This window comes from Dromiciops gliroides, chromosome 4, assembly GCF_019393635.1.
Source record: "Dromiciops gliroides isolate mDroGli1 chromosome 4, mDroGli1.pri, whole genome shotgun sequence".
Classification (NCBI taxonomy): domain Eukaryota; kingdom Metazoa; phylum Chordata; class Mammalia; order Microbiotheria; family Microbiotheriidae; genus Dromiciops; species Dromiciops gliroides.
The window spans coordinates 392,063,853-392,077,227 of NC_057864.1; the positions used below are offsets into that span (position 1 = coordinate 392,063,853).

Consider the following 13,375-nt stretch of genomic DNA (forward strand, 5'->3'; position numbering starts at 1 on the left):
CAGAAAAACTAAAATATCAGTCTAGTCCACAATTATATGTACTATTCCATACCCATAATCTCCTATCTCTTCAAAAGAAGTAAGGGAGAAGAGAGTGGGGTAAGAATACATTCTCAATCTCTTAGTGGAAGCCAAACTTATTCAGCACAATTTCACACCGATTATTTTTAGTTTTAGGTTTTGTTGTTTTTTCCATTTATATTGTAATGGTCATTGTGTGTATGTGTTTTACACACACAAAGACACACACACACACATGCATGCATTCCCATTCTTCCCTTTATTTCACTTTGCATTGGATTATTCAGTAGTAATTGTATTTATTATTTCTTATAGTCGTCTGTGATAGTAAATGTTCAACATCCAGTTCCTCTCGGTTCCCATCCCCCCAAATAAATGGTAGCGTGACATGCTTTTAAATTTAATCTGCAATATTAACATTTTCTCTGATACTTTATTACGTCTAGACAATCTCAAAAGCCATAATTCAGGCCCTTATTTGTAGAGTTTGCCAATTTCCTGTGTAAATGCTCATTGAACCTCCAACAATTGACTCTCCTGAGCTGGTACTTAGAGCTGGCTCCAGAACTCCTCTGCCATGGTGCAGTAACATTCAATTGTATTCATGTGCCATAGTTTGTTTAGTCGTCTCCCAATTGATGCGTTTGTTTTCAGTTCTTTGCTAATGCTTTGTTCCGAGTTCTTTGATTCTACAAAAAGTCTTGCCACATATGTTTTGGTACACATGTATATTTATGTGACTCAAAAGTGCATGTTTCTTAACGATCAGTTATTTTTTGTTGTGTGTTTATCTATGCACCGATAAATTTGAATTTAGGTAGCTTTTTGGCAAAAGCCAGGCTTCCAAGTTGTAAAATTGTAAGCTGTGAAGGCATTGAGCATAAATTGCATAAAATATTTGCCATAAAACTGTACAGTTTATTATATTTCTCACAATATTTGATACAACTGATGCAAAAAATCCCAGTCATCAACCTCTCAAATCCCACTGTGAAAATCTGTTCATCTGACAACTGGAAATATGATTAAATATAAACTTCAACATTAGTTGTAAAGTAGAGTTATGGCAGTTTGGATCTTGATGACAATTTAAAATAATTTAGCTGGGCTTCTCATGAATCATTGCTCCCCTTCTGGTAAAAAAGAAAAAAGTAAAACTATTAAAGGGTTCTTGGTGTGGTAGGAAAAGCACAGAATGGAGTCACAGGGCCCTAGTTCAAATCTCATTTCTGACGGACTGTCTATGAGACTGTGGGCAAGTCACCTAACCTTTTTGCACCTGGGTAAAAAAAGGAAGGTGAACTATATAATCTTTAAGGTCCTCTTCAGTTCCAGGCCAGTGATTCCATCATTTTATCTGACAGATATCATCCTTTATACTAGTTTGAAGATTAAATCTTAAGGGTTTTTTGTTTATATGAAGAAAGAATGTTTTAATTTGAACAAATGATAGATTATATGTATAAAAGTATGTGTATGTATACACATCCATACCCTTACATATGCCTATCCATAAGGGTTTAATTTCCTTCTATGGAGTAACTTAGAATTTGTCCACACATTTAATAACTATTCTCTTATATTTGTTGTCAACCCCTATTAGAATATAAGGTCATTGAGAGCAGAGACTTTTAGATTTTGTATTTGTATTCCCAATCTTAGTCTCGAGTTGAGAGCCCAAGTCCCAAGCACAGCATTAGAAGGATCCTCCTCCCCCATGCCACTTGTCCTGCTTCCAGAATCCAGTCCCATCTGTTACCCTCCCAGCATCCAAGGAAGCAACTCCTACCACCACCACCACCACTCCTCACCAAAACCCACTAAGAAGCAGGAAAATGACTCTAGCTGATTTAGCAAGGTTCTTGGAGGGGAGATACAGGAAGCTCTATAATCAAGAAGAGCCATATCACATCCACTACCTTTCTTCAGGACCTATGGAAGCTTCCAAGGATCTAGAAGCTGAGAACCTCTGGAATAGAAATGCCCCTAGGTCAGTCAGTAGATATTTATTAAATACCTATTGTGTGCTACATAGATTCTTACTAAGGATGTTAAGAAGCTGCCCTTTCTCTTAAGCAGTTCATACTCTAATGGAGAGACAACATCCAAACAACTGTATATACATAAAATATATATGGAGATAAATTGGAGATATACTCAGAGGGAAGCATTAAGTTTAAGTAGTGTTGGGAAAGAGATGACAAGTAGACAAAGAAGGAAAATTGCAGACAGGGATAACAACCACTGAAAATGCCTGGAGTTGGAAGATGGAGTATTGCCCAGGAGGAATAGCAAGGAGGTCACTGTGACTGGACAAGTCAGGGGGGAAAGGATGGGAGATAAGATGAAAGAAGCCTGGAAAAGTAGGAAGGGGCAGGTTTTGAAGGGCTTAGCAATAGAGAGCCACTGGAGTTTATTGACTAGGGAGATGTCATGGATAGTTCTGTGCTTTACGAAGATCACGTTGACAGCTGAATAGAGAATGGACTTCAGTGGAGAGAGACTTGTGGCAGGAAGACCAACAAACAGGTAATTGCAGTAGTCCAGATTTGGAGTGATGACAGCCTGCATCAGGGTAGTGTCAGAGGAGAATAGGGAGTATATGTGAGAGATGTCTTGAAGGTCGAAATGATTTTGCTTCTATAGGATATTATAGGGAAATTAGTATGAGGAGAGCAGTGCTCTGAGTATGGGGTCTCGAGCCATCACCCAGAGGAACAACTCCTATAAATCTGTCTCTCCAGAAACTTTCTCTGCCCACCCTGTAGACCTCATCTCCTTAGTAGCATAGTTCTTGAAAGCCTGAAAGAAAAAATTTTACCACCCAAGTCCTTGACATTATCAAATGGTTCAACATTAAAAATTGATGCTGTTTGCCAATCAAAATGACACCAATGTCGTTTTAGGTATATCAACCTGATCTCTTTACTCTAGCTATAGAATTTGCCCTGCCATGGTACCCTAAAGATCACTGGGGTTTTTCATTTCTGCAGCTGAACCCTCCTAATAGGTTTTGTTGCTTCCTATTAGAAAATGAATTTGAGAGCAAGGACTCTTGCTTTCTTTAATTTTATTTAAAATTTGCGTGCCTGGTGCTTAGCACAGAGATCTGTAAAACTAAATGTTTAATAAATGCTTCTTCATCCATTCATTGACAATATAGTAGTACTTGATAAATGCCTTTTCATTCATTCATTCAATACTCTTGAGTGAACAATATAGCTTTAATAGGCAGCTGTTTTCTCCCTAATCAAGGCCTGTAAGTAAAGTTGATCTCAAAATATTGTGCCTCCAATAAGAGACTCTTTCTTGTTCCAGAACACTGCTTCAATTGAGTCTTTTACCAAAGTAAAACCATATTCCAAGGACCATCAACTTGCAACTATACACATACTCAATATAGCCCAACAGAAGGCTCCTACTCTCCAAGGGATACTAATTACCCTTTCCTGAGCCACTGACCAAGATGCTGTTGACAAGGAAAACTATAGGGGGCGTCTGATAGTTGTAGGGACAGTGATACCGGAGTGAGTGTGCAGTCACTGGAGACCTTCAATAAACTTCAGTGGCTGGCTATATGGTGAGGATAACCACTGATGAGAATGACCACTTTTGTGAGAGGCTGTATTGACAGGTAGAGATACTCTGCTGGTAATCCCTATTTGAGGTTTAAGTGGCAACAACTGCCACAGTTGGAGGAGCTTCCTTCTCCTTGTAGTAAGCAGGTGATCATCCAGTGAAGCTGTGAGAGCCAAAGCCTGGTGTTTACAGACTTGCTGAGCCTGTCCCCTGCCTGAGCAGAAAAAGCACCTAAGATGCTGATAATCACTAGTTTCATTTTCATATTTGACATCTAATAATTATAGTTTCAAAATCTAGGAGACACAAACCAGCAAAATAACACAAGAACTAATACTGAAGTATATGAACAAACCTAGATAATATTGAACTTATTTAGCCTATATTTCATTAAGTCTAATATTTCTTCATATCACTTCTTTGGAAGTTGGCAATACTTAACCTTAATTTTATCTGCTAGTATCTTCCTGACAAAAGCTCTGTAGACATCTATCTTACCTTTCAAAACCTTATTATACTTATGTAGCCATAGAAATGATGACAAGTCATAGGAAAATAGTACAAAAATAGCATGGGAACAGAGACAGAAAGAGCTAGATCTTAAAGCAAAGAACACTTGAACTGAGAATAAAGAAGCTTGAGTTATTTGGTTGGGTATCATTGAATTCTCTGGTGCTTCCTGTCTATTCCTTAGTTGTGAGGATAAATGGAAAAATATTGCTGATCCATTTTGAGATGCTTACCAGCAGTCTGTCACAGATACTCCGGTACTTAAATGAGCCTATGATCTCGTCAATATGGATTCTCTCACCAACAAAGTAGATTGTAATACATCCATACCTGATACCTGCCTATCGTGCAATTTTCCCATTTCCTCTTAAAGCAACCCTGGGTCTATTCAGTGTATTGAGGACTTGAAAGGTCTTCACATTTTGATATTACATAGATTTCAATGGAGCAGATTGGCTGTACACTATTATCTTCTATTCTTGCTACCCAACCATCTCATATTCTTTTTGTCATACCTTTATCTGATGACATCATTTATACAACCTCTTTGCTTAATTACTCATTTGTGATGTGTTACAGCCTGATCATCTCCTCCTCCCTCCCCAATGTATTTCTCTATTTCATTTACATGATCCTCAACTACACATCTTCAAAGACTATGGTATGCTGTGATTCTCAGCCTTATAATTTCACTGCAAGACTATCAGTGTGAAAAAGATAGCTTTTTGTTCCAGGGAAAAGATTGAGAAGAATGAGATGCTTTCTCAAAGGCAACCCAACTTTTTTCTTTCTGTTCAATTCTGCCCCATTCATTATCTACAGTGTTTGTCTAATAAATATGAATTGGTGGACTAGCTCTATGGGATTTCATCTCACTACATGTCATAGACCAGATAATACAATAATTATTTTAATCAAAATAATCATCAATGAGGTTCATATCTTGGGAGGTCAGCATGTACATTGTTCTTATTAAAGCAGTTATTTGTCAGGGGTGACATTAGAATTGGGTAGCAACATTTAGCCTACAACTAGGGTTAGGTTACCTTCTGAGAGTCACCTGGACTACTTTTTTTTTTTTTTTAGTGAGGCAGTTGGGGTTAAGTGACTTGCCCAGGGTCACACAGCTAGTAAGTGTTAAGTGTCTGAGGCCAGATTTGAACTCAGGTACTCCTGACTCCGGGGCTGGTGCTCTATCCACTGCCCCACCTAGCTGCCCCTACTTTTTATAGTATAGACAATGAGATATGGTTTGGTATACTCCCTTCTTCCACATAATGCCTACTAATTCTATTTTATTTACTTGGTCTCTCTTACTCATTCACTTTAACCAATTTTATCTTGAAAATTTCAGACAAGTCTTTTTACTCTTGTAATGACTTCTTTCCCTCAACTTAATTTCTCTTTTTGGGCCCACTGGATTTGTTAGTCAAAATTCCCATGTGGTTTTTAGGCTTCTGGGTGGTTGAAATAAGAAAGTTATTGGGAAAACTGGGAGGCAGATTGGTCCTGGACTAGAAGTAGGTTTGATGAAGCCAAGAGGGACTGGGCTAGGAGCCCAGCAGACCAGGAAACATTTGTCCAAATGCTCATGGGATTATTCCAACTTAGTCTATAACTCAGACTTTCTGACTCTTCTGTGTTGATACAATGTCTGTGACCATATTATCTAAATGCTCATATAGTGTTTCTATACATGTATTAGCTACCTCTAAGATATCTTGTCAGGTCTGAGATCTCCAATATTTCTCAACCAGGAAGTGAAATGACAACATTCATTACTCATACTTGGGTGTCAAAGCCTTTTAAAATGTCTCTTTGTTTTTTATAGTAATGAAACCAAAGGGCAGACATTCTTTCCTTCCTTCCTTCCTTCCTTCCTTCCTTCCTTCCTTCCTTCCTTCCTTCCTTCCTTCCTTCCTTCCTTCCTTCCTTCCTTCCTTCCTTCTGTCTTTGTATCCTTAGTGCATAGTACCTGGTACACAGTAGATGCTTGGTAAATGTTTGTTGATTGAAATGTATTTTCATGGAAATGTTCATGAAATTCAGATATTGAAGAATCCTGAATGAGGTATAGTGTTGTTTATTTTAATACATAATTCTTGATTTTAACACAAATTTATTTTTTAAAAACCCTTTTTTTCATGAAAGGTTCAGAAACAGGTTTATAGTATCTTCTCTATCTTGCAAATGAGGAAACTGACATAGATAATTATTTGATTTCTTTTAGGACAAATAGTAAGTTAGTGGTAATACTGTAGGGTTTCCTAATACTATTTAAAGGACACCTATAATGAAAATTGATCCATGTCTAATCATTTACCTTATGTGAATCTAGTGATAATAATATTACTTATATTTTACCACTATTACAAAACTAGAAATTATAAGAAAGAACTACTGTAGCTTTAAAATAACAAGCCACATTATTGAAAATTGAGAACATAGTTTCCTAATAACACAGGAAGGCTAATGAGCCTGTATGGCCAGAAGTCTCAAAAGAATGCACTGTATGCAATCTTGCTAAGTTGCCCAAATTAATATTCATTGCCAGGAGTTTCTCCCCTTTGGCATTTCTGTTAAATGAGCTCCCATTCCAATCATCTCCTCTATGTTGATACCTTTTGTTGGTATTATTTGGCTATTCTCCATAAGTACTACTAAAGAGATCATTAATACTAATAGAGCAAAGTCAAATGAGTCATTAAAGAGGGTAGAACCAAATATCATTTGGATGACCTAAATATAAAGTGGATTGTTACAATAAATCAAAGATGCTTCAGAAGGGAGGGTTGAGAATGAATGTTAAGGGTTTGATTTTAAAAAGAGTCAGAGAAAAGGTAAAATCAATTAACTAACATTTTAAAAATGCCTGTCTTGTGTCAGGTACTGTGCTAGGCATTGGAAATACAAGACAAAATATTAAACCTTCCCTGCTTTCAAGAAGCTTATATTTTATTGGAGGAGCTATTTTTTTGTTTGTTTTTAATTCTGGAGCAACCTATAACCTTATGGGCTGAAAAATGCAAATGCTATGCCAATTTGTAATAGTAGGTATTGAAACTAATCAATGCCTATTCTGATATGTTTAATATTAGTTTTTAAATAAAGACTATTCTATTCAGAATTCTTCTCTTTCTTCAAGGTTCAGTTTAGGTGCTACCTTCTATGCGAAATAGAAATATCCTTTTATCTAATTGAGTTTTTTGTTGTTTTACCACCCATTATAACAATCCTCTATCCCTTTGGTAAAAAATGTCTATATCAGAAGATAATTGTACAGACTTTGCCACTATGGAAAAATTCTATTTTTTGAATTAAATAGTCTCTATATATGCGTTTATATACATATATACACACTCATAATGTCATGTTTTTAAGTTAATAAAAAAGGCAGAAAATCAGGGCACTACTAAAAAAATTCCCAGAAATAGAAGCAAGCCAATATTTAATGCAATAAATGGATTTTGTCCAGACATGCGAGATTCATGCAGTTATCTCCTAATGCAAGTTATTTATTTATCTTTTTGGTTGGTGGTGGTGGTTGTTAGAATTTGAAGTGAATGGACCAAAAAATATCCCATGTAAATGGAAGGACATTTTTGTCTTCTGCTTGAAATCTGCTAGATTTTCTAAGCAAAATGTGTCATATTCATACTACATTTATAGATTAAGGTATAGGAAGAAGAAAACAATATAGATATTATTTCTCTGTTATATGATTAAAATATGTTTGATTTTTTGAGAAAGGAATTTTAATCAACCATTCCAAAGAATTTTTGATTAGAAGAAGAAATTTTGGTGGCAATATGTGCTTAAGTTTCAGCTTATTAAAAAAAAATCAGAGTGGGCAGCTAGGTGGCACAGTGGGCAAAGCACCAGCCCTCGAGTCAGTAGGACCTGAGTTCAAATCTGGCCTCAGACACTTAATACTTACTAGCTGTGGGACTCTGGGCAAATCACTTAACCACAATTGCCTCACTAAAAAAAAATCAGAAAGGATCCCTCTTGCCTGTGTCCTTTTCTAACTGGAAAATAAATGGATATTTATGGGTTCCTTTTATGCCCCCCTGCATGAGTAGCATTGATTCATATAAAATTTGAATATAATGTCAAATTGCTAGTTTCATATTCTATAAGCTTCAAAAGCTTAGAGGTCCCCAAGCCCATTTCATGTTTTTAATGGCTATGATTAGAGAAGGCAGCTAGTAAATGGTAACAGAGAATAGAACAGTGGAGAACATGCTGGACTTGGAGCCAGGAAGACCTGTATTAAGATCTAGTTTCTTCTGACACTTAAAAGCTATATTGCCAGGGACAAGTAAGTCATTTAACCTCTTTCGGCTTTATCCTTACCTCATCTGTACAATGGGGATAGTAGTATCTATTACACAAGATTTTTGTGAGAATCAAATGTGTATGTAAAGTGTTTGGCAAAATCTAAAGTGTTATGTCAGTTATTATGTGGTTAAACTCATCATAAAAGGGATTGGTCCTGAAGTAGAATCATAATCATCATCATCTTCTTCTTCTTCTTCTTCTTCTTCTTCTTCTTCTTCTTCTTCTTCTTCTTCTTCTTCTTCTTCTTCTTCTTCTTCTTTAATGAGGTAATTGGGGTTATGTGACTTGCCCAGGGTCACACAGCTAGTAAGTGTTAAGTGTCTGAGGTCGAATTTGAACTCAGGTCCTCCTAAGTCCAGGGCTGGTGCTCTATCCACTGTGCCACCTAGCTGCCCCCTCTGAAGTACAATCATAACATCAGCTGGAACAAATAACAATGAAGCAATAAGGAAGTTTTCTTCTAGCACTCCACATCCCTGAAATTCATATCAGTCAAGTATATTTGTTTTCCTTTATTGGTATCTTTTTTTTTTTTAACATCAGCCATTTTGAGATATGTCCTCTCCCTATCCTCCAGTCTTTCCATGTAACAAAAAAGAAGCAGTTAGGTAAAACCAATACAGCTACATCTTCTAACATTTTATGTAACATTCATACCCAGGGTACCCTAATTCAAGGAAAGAGAAAGGCATTTATGGCTCATTTAATTTCACTTTATAAGACTTGAGCTAAGCTACCAATTTCTTATTTTGTATATTTTATATTTTTGTAGGGTAATTTTTTGTTAAAAATTGTATTGTAACATCCCAATTTGACTGAAACCCTACACATTCTTATCTGTAATCATTTAGCCACTGCTCTGCTTAGCTGCCAAATCTCTCGTCTCTCTCTTCAGCAATTGTAAGGCAGATACCCTTTCCTTGGGGAAGAGATATCTAAGGCTTATTACCTTTGCCAATAATAAAAATGTTTGAGAGCCTAGTTGCAAAACTATTGCCATTTTTACATGGACAATATCAAAAGAACCAGGATGTGTTCTCCCTGGTTGGTAATCACACCAGTTCTACCCAAGTTAGCTCCACTGGTCACCATACATAGATTACCAGTATCAAGCTTGATAAAATCAGTGATCTTGCCAGCTTCTAAATCAATCTGAGCTGTATCATTGACTTTGATGAGAGGATCTGGGTAATGGATAGTATGGGCATCATGGGTTACCAGATGGGGAATACCTTTTGTATCCACAAAGATTTTTCTCACTTTTCACAGTTTATATTTAGCTTCCTCAGCTGTGATACAATGGACAGCAAAGTGTTTCTTTGTGTCATAAACCAGATGGAAATGTTCACCCATCTTCTCAATGCTAATGACATCCATAAAGCCAACAGGGTATGTAATATCAGTGTGGACCTTGCCATCAATCTTGATGAAACACTGCATGCAGATCTTCTTTACTTCATCTCCAGTCAGGGCATACTTGAGTTGGTTTCTCAGGAAGATGATGAGTGGGAGACACTCAGCTTGTGAGGACCTGTGGGTGGGTTTGGAGCAAAAACTCTTTGAGCTGCTATATCTTCAGATGCTTCTTGAGACCACAAGCCATGTTTATTTACACTGTACTTGTAGGATCAGAGGCTCCATCTACTTATTTCTGACTTTTTTTTTTTAAGTGAGGCAATTGGGGTTAAGTGACTTTCCCAGGGTCACACAGCTAGTCTAAGTGTCTGAGGCTGGATTTGAACTCAGGTACTCCTGACTCCAGGGCCGGTGCTCTATCCACTGCGCCACCTAGCTGCCCCAGCTCCATCTACTTATAAGCTGTGTGTGTTTGGCCATGTCACTTTGGCCCTCTGGGCCTCCAGCACGAGCAGCTGGTCCCAGAGCTGTGAAGTGAAATTCTTTTCCTTCAAGGAAGTCCACCAAAGTACTTATAAAAAGATGATTCCTATTTAGGGGTAGTTTTTAGACTTAATTTCTTATTAATAAAGTTGAAAGTGAACATCTCTCCTAAACTAAACATTTTTACTACTGCCATGAAATCACTTTAAATCTTTGTTCAAAGACTACATTATGTTTTGCATTTTAAAATGTTCTGGTATAAAAGAGAGTTAGTGTTGTATAGTAGAATGATAAAGTGGTTGTTCAGAGACCTGAATTTTAGCAGTGTCTCTGCTACCAACTAGTTGGGTAAGCTGGAATAATTCAGATAAACTCACTGGACTTCCCATCCATAAAAACTGATGGTGTTGGGGCAGCTAGGTGGCGCAGTGGATAGAGCACCAGCCCTAGAGTCAGGCAGACCTGAGTTCAAATTCGGCCTCAGACACTTAACACTTAACTAGCTGTGTGACCCTAGGCAACTCACTTAACCCCAATTGCCTCACCAAAAAAAAAAAACAAAAAACAAAAAACAAAAAAAACCAAACTGAAGGTGTTAAAATTAGAGAGTGTCAAATGTCTCTTTCAGCTCTAAAATTCTATGAACTGTGATCTGAACTCAGGCATAGATGAAATTTCAGGATTTTGTCTGTATCGAAAGACAGTTTGTAAATGTTTCTGGTTTCTAAAGGCAGCCTTAGCTACTTAAAATTACTTTTGTAATATAAATTCAAGTGACATCTAGTAAAGGAAATATCAACTAGAAATATCTGCTGGGAAGGGGGAAGACCTCTATTTAAGTAGAAAGGAAGTTATTCCCTTCCGATTGGGTAAAGATACTGGTTTTGGTTTTACATTGGCAAAATGAGAACATGACTACATGGGTATAATAACTTTCTTAATTCTTCAATCATGGGGATGGAAATAGGTCAAAACTCTTTGTGTTCAAGGGAACGTTGTGATTTGCAAAAAGCCAGCATAATTAACATTTTGATAACCAAGAGTCAGAAAAATTTGTCAGTTGTCTCTTCATGTTAGGTGATTAAATGATATTAGAAATATAATACTAATAGTGATAATTATTAACATTTCTGTGAGGCAGTTTCCTTAGAATAAGCCTGTGAGATTTGACACTTATTATTAAACTTTTTAACAGATGAGAAAACAGGTTCTGAATATTTAGCCCATGAATATGTAGCCCATGGCTACATAGCTAGTAAATATCCAGGGTGAGATATTCAGTCCAGGTCTCTTGGGGCCAATTCCAGCATTCTTTCCTGCTTCTAAATATTGATAGTATAAAATGCCGAAAAACCTCAGAGTATGAAATCCTAGGGTGGCTATGTGGCTTAGTAGATAGAGTGCTGGAGCTAAATTCTAGAAGACTCAACCTTGTGAATTCAAATCTAGCCTCAGACACTTACTAGCTTAACCTTGTTTGCCTCAGTTTGTAAAGTGAGCCAGAGAAGAAAATGGCAAACCGCTCTAGTATCTTTGCCAAGAAAACCCAAAAGGGGGTGGCAAAGAGTCAAACACAACTGAGATGACTGAACAGCAAAAATGAAATCCTAAATCAGAACTCTTACTAAGAAATTCATAACTAATAGCTCAGAAGTTATACATTTTATGACAGATTAGTCTGAAGATTGAGAGCTATGTTCCCCTCCCAGGGCAGATCAATTAGAAGTGGTCTGCCAAAACTGGGAATGAGGAAAGGATTAAGTTAAGTTATGATGGATAGAGTTGAGGATTAGTGAGAAACATTTAAAATCATACTTGTGCATTTATTATTTGAAAATGAGTTCTCTAAGACTACCTACTTTACTATTCACTATCTGTCATATGTTTTAATTGTTATATTTCTGACTTTGAAAATCTAAGACAGTCCAACCTACTTGGTCTGACTAGGGTAGCATTATCATCAATAATGCAATGTTTATTAAACATGTCATATTTGCTAAATTCCTGGGATATAAAGAGCCTTAAGATAATGTCTCTGACCATGAGGATCTCATTATTAATAAAATGATGAGCACACTCATTCATGAGTTTATTTGCCCAAGTATTCATCAAATCTTTATCAAGCATTTAGTATCTGCAAGGTGCTCTAATATGGGATAAAGACTTAAAATATGCTTTCCTTGCCCCAAGAAGGATGTTCAAACCTTTCCACAGTTTAGCTTTAGTGCCCACTATTTCCCTACACAAACCATCCATTCAAAACTAGTCTCTTCATTGTTCACCAAGCACACCTTGTACCTTCTTGCTTTAATTCCCTTGCATATACCATTTGCATCCCCTGAGATTCCCCTTCTTTCTCCTTTACTATTAATCTTTTTTTTTTTGTGAGGCAATTAGGGTTAAGTAAGTTGCCCAAGGTCACACAGCTAGTAAGTGTTAAGGGTCTAAGGTCGGATTTGAACTCAGGTCCTCTTGAATCCAGGGCCAGTGCTCTATCCACTGTACCACCTAGCTGCCCCTTTCTTCTTTACTATTACTGAAATCCAACCTATCTTTCAAATTTCAGATCAGATCCCACATCCTCTGTGAAACTTTCCCTGACCTCTTTTTTTTTTTAATTCCTACAGTACTTGTTTATACTCTTCATGTGGTAATTGTCATGTATTGCATTTTATTTTATGTTGTTTTGGTTTTGTTTTTCCCCTATATATGCATGTTTTTTCTCCTCAACTAGATTTTAAGCTCCTGGAGGCTGGGAGCCATGTCTTATGTGCTTATTCATATGGAACCTATAGTGCCTACCACATAGACATATATGTATAGATGGACATGTTTAAGTATACATACATGTACATATACAAACATGTATATATCCTTATGTATATATAAATAACTATACATATAGCCCCTATGGCGCTATGGCTCTCTCTGTCTCTCTCTCTGTCTCTGTCTCTCTCCACACACACACAAGCATATTAGATAATAAATATTGTATTGTTGGTGACTTATAAATGCAAAAGCATTATACAAATGTGTTATGATGATGATAAAGGAAAATGGAAAAATGTTATACTTAGTTCAGTCT

At 36.7% G+C, this 13,375-nt stretch overlaps 1 protein-coding gene and 1 pseudogene across 1 annotated transcript in view; one reads left to right on the plus strand and one right to left on the minus strand.

The window, feature by feature from the left end:
* The window catches only part of ESR1 (estrogen receptor 1), a 531,109-nt gene that overhangs the window by 291,503 nt on the left and 226,231 nt on the right, over positions 1–13,375 (plus strand).
* On the minus strand, positions 9,299–11,243 carry LOC122752871 (annotated as a pseudogene).